This window comes from Pristiophorus japonicus, unplaced genomic scaffold (assembly GCF_044704955.1).
Source record: "Pristiophorus japonicus isolate sPriJap1 unplaced genomic scaffold, sPriJap1.hap1 HAP1_SCAFFOLD_494, whole genome shotgun sequence".
Lineage (NCBI taxonomy): Eukaryota > Metazoa > Chordata > Chondrichthyes > Pristiophoridae > Pristiophorus > Pristiophorus japonicus.
Window position 1 is genome coordinate 194,766 of NW_027254400.1, and position 9,610 is coordinate 204,375.

General features: G+C 49.6%; 1 non-coding gene across 1 annotated transcript; it reads right to left on the minus strand.

Moving 5' to 3' along the window:
* Positions 1–1,476: 1,476 nt before the first annotated feature.
* trnaa-agc (transfer RNA alanine (anticodon AGC)) lies at positions 1,477–1,549 on the minus strand. The gene has a single exon. It is a non-coding gene; the product is annotated as a tRNA-Ala (tRNA).
* Between the last annotated feature and the right edge of the window lie 8,061 nt (positions 1,550–9,610).

Below are 9,610 nucleotides of genomic sequence, written 5' to 3' on the forward strand. Positions count from 1 at the left end.
CACATTATACTGCATCTGCCATGCATTTGCCCACTCACCTAAGCTGTCCAAGTCACCCTGCACACTTTTAGTGTCCTCCTCACAGCTCACACCGCCACCCAATTTAGTGTCATCTGCAAACTTGGAGATATTACACTCAATTCCCTCATCCAAATTATTAATGTATATTGTAAATAGCTGGGGTCCCAACACTGAGCCCTGCGGCACCCCACTAGTCACTGCCTGCCATTCTGAAAACGACCCGTTTATCCCGATTCTTTGCTTCCTGTCTGCCAACCAGTTCTCTATCCATGTCAGTACATTACCCCCAATACCATGTGCTTTAATTTTGCACACTAATCTCTTGTGTGGAACCTTGTCAAAAGCCTTTTGAAAGTCCAAATACACCACATCCACTGGTTCTCCCTTGTCCACTCTACTAGTTACATCCTCAAAAAATTCTCGAAGATTTGTCTAGCATGATTTCCCTTTCATAAATCCATGCTGACTTGGACCGATCCTGTCACTGCTTTCCAAATGTGCTGCTATTTCATTTTTAATAATTGATTCCATCATTTTCCCCACTACCGATGTCAGGCTAACCGGTCTATAATTACCCGCTTTCTCTCTCCCTCCTTTTTTAAACAGCGGCATAACATTAGTTACCCTCCAGTCCATAGGAACTGATCCAGAGTCAATAGACTGTTGGAAAATGATCACCAATGCATCCACTATTTCTAGGGTCACTTCCTTAAGTACTCTGGGATGCAGACTATCAGGCCCTGGGGATTTATCTGCCTTCAATCCCATCAATTTCCCGAACACAAGTTCCCACTTAATAAGGATATCCTTCAGTTCCCCCTTCTCACGAGACCCCCCCCAGTCCCCTAGTACTTCCGGAAACTTATTTGTGTCTTCCTTCGTGAAGACAGAACCAAAATATTTGTCTGCCATTTCTTTGTTGCCCATTATAAATTCACCTGAATCTGACTGCAAGGGATCTATGTTTGTCGTCACTAATCTTTTTAGAAGCTTTTGCAGCCAGTTTTTATGTTACCTGCAAGTTTCCTCTCATACTCTATTTCCCCCCACCCTCCTGGTTAAACCCTTTGTCCTCCTCTGCTATATTACAAAATTCTCCCAGTCCTCAGGTTTGCTGCTTTTTCTGGCCAATTTATATGCCTCTTCCTTGGATTTAACACTATCCTTAATTTCCCTTGTGAGCCACATTCTATTTTTACTCCAGACAGGGATGTGTAATTGTTGGAGTTCATCCATGTGATCTTTAAATTTTTGCCATGGCCTATCCACCATTAAACCTTTAAGTATCACTCACCAGTCTATTCTCGTCTCACACCATTGAAGTTATCTTTTCTTCAACTCAGGAGCCCTCGTCTCTTAATTCACTGTCTCACTCTCCATCCGAATAAAGAATTCTACCATATTTACAATTAAAGCCCTTGTTAATTTATGGTGAATACTGAGCTAATTTTGAGTTGGCCCCAGTGAAATTTGAACCCACGACCGCTGGTTTGCTCAACCAGTGCTCTAACCCCTGAGCTATGGAGCCACCTACCGTGAGCTGTCTGTTTGAAGAATGAGGAGGGGTCAGTGAAACACTCAGATTGTGTCTCATCCCCCAGACTCCTGCCTCCGTCTCTTCAATATTCGCCTCTCAACATCGATATATCGGGTCTTTCACGTAGTAAAACATCCCAAGGCAACTCAGTCACACTCTGCCTCAATCTCTCTGTCTCTCTGTCTCTCTATCACTTTCTCTCTGTCGCTCACTGTGGAGAGAGAGAGAGGGAAGGGGAGAGTGAGAGGGAAGGAGTGAGAGAGAGGGAAGCGGAGAGTGAGGGGAATGAGTGAGAGAGAGGAAAAGGGAGAGTGAGGGGAAGGAGTGAGAGAGAGGGAAGGGGAGAGTGAGGGGAAGGAGTGAGAGAGAGGGAAGGGGAGAGTGAGGAGAAGGAGTGAGAGAGAGGGAAGGGGAGAGTGAGGGGAAGGAGTGAGAGAGAGGGAAGGGGAGAGTGAGGGGAAGGAGTGAGAGAGAGGGAAGGGGAGAGTGAGGGGAAGGAGTGAGAGAGAGGGAAGGGGAGAGTGAGGGGAAGGAGTGAGAGAGAGGGAAGGGGAGAGTGAGGGGAAGGAGTGAGAGAGAGGGAAGGGGAGAGTGAGGGGAAGGAGTGAGAGAGAGGGAAGGGGAGAGTGAGGGGAAGGAGTGAGAGAGAGGGAAGGGGAGAGTGAGGGGAAGGAGTGAGAGAGAGGGAAGGGGAGAGTGAGAGGGAAGGGGAGAGTGAGGGGAAGGAGTGAGAGAGAGGGAAGAGAAGAGTGACGGGAAGGAGTGAGAGAGAGGGAAGGGGAGAGTGAGGGGAAGGAGTGAGAGAGAGACGGGGAAGAGGAGAGACAGAGGGAACACCAACAATAATGTATATTTATATAGCGCCTTTAACGTAGTGAAACGTCCCAAGGTGCTCCACAGGAGGATTATGGGATAAAAATTTGACACCGAGCCACAAAAGTAGAAATTAGTGCAGGTGACAAGAGGTAGGGTTTAAAGAGCATCTTGAAGGTGGACAGAGAGGTAGAGAGGCGGAGAGGTTTAGGGAGGGAGTTCCAGAGCTTGGGGCCCAGGCAACAGAAGGCCCGGCCACCGATGGTGGAGCGATTATAATCAGGGATGGTCAGGAGGGCAGAATTAGAGGAGTGCAGACATCTCGGGGGGTTGTGGGGCTGGAGGAGGTTACAGAGATCGGGAGGGGTGTAGGGGCTGGAGGAGGTTACAGAGATAGGGAGGGGTGTAGGGGCTGGAGGAGGTTACAGAGATAGGGAGGGGTGTAGGGGCTGGAGGAGGTTACAGAGATCGGGAGGGGTGTAGGGGCTGGAGGAGGTTACAGAGATATGGAGGGGTGTAGGGGCTGGAGGAGGTTACAGAGATAGGGAGGGGTGTAGGGGCTGGAGGAGGTTACAGAGATCGGGAGGGGTGTAGGGGCTGGAGGAGGTTACAGAGATAGGGAGGGGTGTAGGGGCTGGAGGAGGTTACAGAGATAGGGAGGACTATAGGGGCTGGAGGAGGTTACAGAGATAGGGAGGGATGTAGGGGCTAGAGGAGGTTACAGAGTGAGGGAGGGCCATGAGCCATGGAGGGATTTGTAAACAAGGATGAGAATTGTGAAATCGAGGCGTTGCTTAAGCGGGAGCCAATGTCGGTCGGCGAGCACAGGGGGTGATGGGTGAGCGGGACTGGGTGCGAGTTAGGACACGGGGGCAATGAGCACAGGGGGTGATGGGTGAGCGGGACTCGGTGCGAGTTAGGACACGGGGGCAGTGAGCACAGGGGGTGATGGGTGAGCGGGACTCGGCGCGAGTTAGGACACGGGGCAGTGAGCACAGGGGGTGATGGGTGAGCGGGACTCGGCGCGAGTTAGGACACGGGGCAGTGAGCACAGTGGGTGATGGGTGAGCGGGACTCGGCGCGAGTTAGGACACGGGGCAGTGAGCACAGGGGGTGATGGGTGAGCGGGACTCGGCGCGAGTTAGGACACGGGGCAGTGAGCACAGGGGGTGATGGGTGAGCGGGACTGGGTGTGAGTTAGGACACGGGGCAGCGAGCACAGGGGGTGATGGGTGAGTGGGACTCGGTGCGAGTTAGGACACGGGGCAGTGAGCACAGGGGGTGATGGTTGAGCGGGACTTGGTGCGAGTTAGGACACGGGGCAGTGAGCGATGGGTAAGCGGGACTGGGTGCAAGTTAGGACACGGGGCAGCGAGCACAGGGGGTGATGGGTGAGTGGGACTGGGTGAGAGTTAGGACACGGAGGCAGCCGAGTTTTGGATCACCTCTAGTTTACGTGAGTAGAATGTGGGAAGGAGTAAGAGAGAGAATCATAGAATCAGAGACATTTACAGCACGGAGGAGGCCATTCGGCCCATCATGTCCGCGCCGGCTGACCAAGAGCTACCCGACCTCATCCCACTGGGAGAGAAAGAGAGGGAGAATCTGAAAGGAAGGGGCAAGAGTGAAAGGTCAGAGGTGGAATAGGAGAACAAGAAGAAAGCAAGATCGCAGGAAAGAGTTGTTGAATGGATCACAATGGGGAAGGGTGTGAGAGATGGAGCCTGTTGTTCCAGGGTCAGTCTCAGAGCTGTTTCATATTTATAATTAAAGCCTTTGTAAATTGACGGTGAATTTAAACACTGAACTAATTTTGAGTAGGCCCCAGCGAGATTTGAACACACGACCGCTGGTTTATTAGATCAGTGCTCGAACCCCTGAGCTATGGAGCCACTTGCTCCGATGCAGACAGGGGAAGGAACAGGAATGAGGGGCAGGGGAAAGAGAGTGTGGAAGGAGTGGGAGAGATGGGGAAGGGGAGAGGGAGAGAGAAGGAGAATCTGAAAAGAAAGGGAAAAGCGAGAGAGAAGGGAGGGATGGGAGGAAAGAGAGGGGGAATGGAGAGGGAGGGCGAAAGGGAGAGTTAAAAGGCAGAGGGGGAAGGGGAGAGAGAAAGTTGAGCGAGAGGGGGAAGGGGAGAGGGTGGGGAAGGGGAGAGAGTGGGGGAGGGGAGAGAGTGGGGAAGGGGAGAGAGAGGTGACGGGGAGAGAGGGAGATGGAGGGAGGGGGAAGGGGAGAGAGGGGAATGAGTGAGAGACGTGGAAAGCGAGATAGTGGGAAAGGGAGAGAGGGATAAAAAGACATAGAACCGATCGTGATGGGGAAGGGAGAGAGAGATTGGGGAGTCTCGTGTCGGGGGCATGCGGACAATGTGGCCCTGCCCAGCGGAGCTGGTCGAGTGTGGTCAGTGCTTCGATGCTGGGGATGTTGGGCCTGGTCGAGGACGCTAACGTTGGTGCGTCTGTCCTCCCGGGGGATTTGTAGGATCTTGCGGAGACATCGTTGGTGGTATTTCTCCAGCGACTTGAGCTGTCTACTGTACATGGTCCATGTCTCTGAGCCATACAGGAGGGCGGGTATCACTACAGCCCTGTAGACCATGAGCTGTCTCAATCTCTGTTTCTCTCAGTCTCCCTGTCTGCCTTTCTCACTCTCACTCTGTCTCTCTCACACACTCTAAATTTCTCCCTTTGTGTCTCTCGAGGGGGAAGGGGAGAGAGAGAAGGCAGAGGAGGAAGGAGAGAGAGAGAGGAAGGAGTGAGAGAATGAAAATAGAGGGGGAAGGGAGAGGGGAAAGGGGGGAATGAGGGGAAGGGGAGAGCGAGAGTGGGGGAGGGGAGAAAGAGAGGGGAAGGAACGGGAAAGAGAGGGGAAGGAGTGAGAGAGAGAGGGAAGGGGAAAGAGAGAGAGGGGAAGGGGAGAGTAAGGGATGGAAGGGGAGAGAGGGGAAGGGGAGAGATCGCAAAGTCTCTTTTTAAAGTATGGACTCAGTCGATCCAGTCTCTCCTCATATGTCAGTCTTCCATCCCGGGAATCAGTCTGGTGAACCTTCGCTGCACTCCCTCAATAGCAAGAACGTCCTTCCTCAGATTAGGAGACCAAAACTGAACACAATATTCCAGGTGAGGCCTCACCAAGGCCCTGTACAACTGCAGTAAGACCTCCCTGCTCCTATACTCAAATCCCCTCGCTATGAAGGCCAACATATCATTTGCCTTCTTCACCACCTGCTGTACCTGCATGCCAACTTTCAATGACTGATGTACCATGACACCCAGGTCTCGTTGCACCTCACCTTTTCCTAATCTGCCGCCATTCAGATAATAATCTGATTTCCTGTTTTTGCCACCAAAGTGGATAACCTCACATTTATCCACATTATACTGCATCTGCCATGTATTTGCCCACTCACCTAACCTGTCCAAGTCACCCTGCAGCCTCTTAGCATCCTCCTCACAGCTCACACCGCCACCCAGCTTAGTGTCAGCTGCAAACTTGGAGATATTACACTCAATTCCTGCATCTAAATCATTGATGTATATTGTAAATAGCTGGGGTCCCAGCACTGAGCCCTGCGGCACTCCACTAGTCACTGCCTGCCATTCTGAAAAGGACCCGTTTATCCCGACTCTCTGCTTCCTGTCTGCCAACCAGTTCTCTATCAACGTCAGTACATTACCCCCAATACCATGTGCTTTAATTTTGCACACCAATCTCTTGTGTGGGACCTTATCAAAAGCCTTTTGAAAGTCCAAATACACCACATCCACTGGTTCTCCCTTGTCCACTCTACTAGTTACATCCTCAAAAAATTCCAGAAGATTTGTCAAGCAGGATTTCCCTTTCATAAATCCATGCTGACTTGTACCGATCCTGTCACTGACTCAGACAGATAGGGGATTGATGACCAATAGGAAGAGCAGTGGAAGGAAGGTAGTGCAGAGGTACCCTGTGGTCATCCCCCTCCAAAACAGAGACACCGTTTTGGGTACTGCAGGAGGGATGACTCACCAGGGGAGGGCAGCAGCATCCTAGTCCATGGCACTGTGGGTGGCTCTGTTCCTGTCGATGGTCTCGGCCTGTCGCTGATTGACGGCAAATTTAGAAACAGAAGACACCCCACTGAAATTTGAACTCACAACCCCTGGTTTATTAGACCAGTGCTCTAACCCCTGGGCTATGGAGCCACCTGCTCTGGAAAAGACAGGGGAAGGAGTAGGAAAGAGAGGGGAAGGGAAAAGAGAGAGTGGAAGGAGTGAGAGAGAGGGGGAAAGGGGAGAGAGTGGGGAAAGGGAGAGAGAGAGTGGAAGGAGTGAGAGAGAGGTGGAGGGGAGAGAGAGGGGAGTCAGGGGAAAGAGAAAGGAAGGGGAGAGAGAGGGAGAAGGGGAGAATCTGAAAAGAAAGGGAAAAGAAAGGGAAAGGAGAGAGGAGACTGAAAGGGCAGAGGGGAAAGGTAGAGAGTGGGGAGAGACTGGGTCGGGGAAAGAGAGAGAGAGAGGGAAGATAGAGGAGCAAGGAGAGAGAGGAAGGAGTTGGGAGAGAATGAAAGGAGAGAGGGGGAAGAGAGAGAGGTGGAAGGAGAGAGGGTGAGGTGAGGGAGGGGGAAGGGGGGAGAAGGGAATGAATGACAGATGGGGAAAGCGAGATAGCGGGAAAGACAGAGGGGGTAAAATGATGTAGAACGGGACATGATGGAGAAGGGAGAGAGAGATTTGGAAGGGGAGAGTGTCAGAGAAACGAGAAGAGGAGAGGGGGAAGGGTGTGAGGGGAGTCTGTTGTTTAGAATTCAGGAGAGGAGGACTAAGGGTTTAATTAGGATGGGGCAAGTAAAATATGAGAGTAAGCTTGCAGGGAACATAAAAACTGACTGCAAAAGCTTCTATAGATATGTGAAGAGAAAACGATTAGTGAAGACAAATGTAGGTCCCTTGCAGTCAGAATCAGGTGAATTTATAATGGGGAACAAAGAAATGGCAGACCAATTGAACAAATACTTTGGTTATTTCTTACATAGAAACATAGAAACACAGAAAATAGGTGCAGGAGTAGGCCATTCAGCCCTTTGAGCCTGCACCACCATTCAATAAGATCATGACTGATCATTCCCTCAGTACCCCATTCCTGCTTTCTCTCCATACCCCTTGATCCCTCTAGCCATAAGGGCCATATCTAACTACCTCTTGAATATATCCAATGAACTGGTATCAACAACTCTCTGCGGCAGGGAATTCCACAGGTTAACAACTCTCTGAGTGAAGAAGTTTCTCCTCATCTCAGTCCTAAATGGCTTACCCCTTATCCTTAGACTGTGTCCCCTGGTTCTGGACTTCCCGAACATCGGGAACATTCTTCCTGCATCGAACCTGTCCAGTCCCGTTAGAATTTTATATGTTTCTATGAGATCCCCTCTCATCCTTCTAAACTCCAGTGAATACAGGCCCAGTCGATCCAGTCTCTCCTCATATATCAGTCCAGCCATCCCGGGAATCAGTCTGGTGAACCTTCGCTGCATTCCCTCAATAGCAAGAACGTCCTTCCTCAGATTAGGAGACCAAAACTGAACACAATATTCCAGGTGTGGCCTCACCAAGGCCCTGCACAACTGCAGTAAGACCTCCCTAATCCTATACTCAAATCCTCTCGCTATGAAGGCCAACATACCATTTGACTTCTTCACCACCTGCTGTCCCTGCATGCCAACTTTCAATGACTGATGTACCATGACACCCAGGTCTCGTTGCACCTCCCCTTTTCCTAATCTGCCGCCATTCAGATAATATTCGCCTTCATGTTTTTGCCACCAAAGTGGATAACCTCACATTTATCCACATTATACTGCATCTGCCATGCATTTGCCCACTCACCTAACCTATCCAAGTCACCCAACACACTTTTAGTGTCCTCCTCACAGCTCACACCGCCACCCAGCTTAGTGTCATCTGCAAACTTGGAGATATTACACTCAATTCCCTCATCCAAATCATTAATGTATATTGTAAATAGCTGGGGTCCCAACACTGAGCCCTGCGGCACCCCACTAGTCACTGCCTGCCACTCTGAAAAGGACCCGTTTATCCCAACTCTCTGCTTCCTTTCTGTCAACCATTTCTCTACATCAGTACATTACCCCCAATACCATGTGCTTTGATTTTGCACACCAATCTCTTGTGTGGAACCTTGTCAAAAGCCTTTTGAAAGTCCAAATACACCACATCCACTGGTTCTCCCTTGTCCACTCTACTAGTTACATCCTCAAAAAATTCTTGAAGATTTGTCTAGCATGATTTCCCTTTCATAAATCCATGCTGACTTGGATCGATCCTGTCACTGCTTTCCAAATGTGCTGCTATTTCATGTTTAATAATTGATTCCATCATTTTCCCCATTACCGATGTCAGGATAACTGCTCTATAATTACCCGCTTTCTCTCTCCCTCCTTTTTTAAACAGCGGCATAACATTAGTTAATTTCCAGTCCATAGGAACTGATCCAGAGTCAATAGACTGTTGGAAAATGATCACCAATGCACCCACTATTTCAAGGGCCACTTCCTTAAGTACTCTGGGATGCAGGCTATCAGGCTCTGGGGATTTATCGGCCTTCAATCCCATCAATTTCCCGCCGAATAAGGATATCCTTCAGTTACCCCTTCTCACGAGACCCTCGGTCCCCTCGTATTTCCAGAAGATTATTTGTGTCTTCCTTCATGAAGACAGAACCAAAGTATTTGTTTAACTGGTCTGCCATTTCTTTGTTCCCCATTATAAATTCACCTGAATCTGACCTGTTTGTCGTCACTAATTTTTTTAGAAGCCGACAAGCTTCCTCTCTTTTCCCCCTTTCTGGTTAAATTCTTTGTCCTCCTCTGCTGTATTACAAAATTCCCCCAGTCCTCAGGTTTGCTGCTTTTTCTGGCCAATTTATCTGCCTCTTTCTTGGATTGAACACTATCCTTCATTTCCCTTGTGAGCCACATTCCCCATTTTATTTTTACTCCAGACAGGGATGTGTAATTGTTGGAGTTCATCCATGTGATCTTTAAATGTTTGCCATTGTCAATCCAACATCAACCCTTTAAGGATCACTGGCCAGTCCATTCCAGTCTCACATCATCAAAGTTTCCTGAACTTCAGGGCCCTCATCTCTGAATTAACTCTGTCACTCTGCATCTTAATAAAGTTTTCAACCATATTTACAATTAAAGCCGATACTAATTTAAATACTGAGATAATTTCAAGT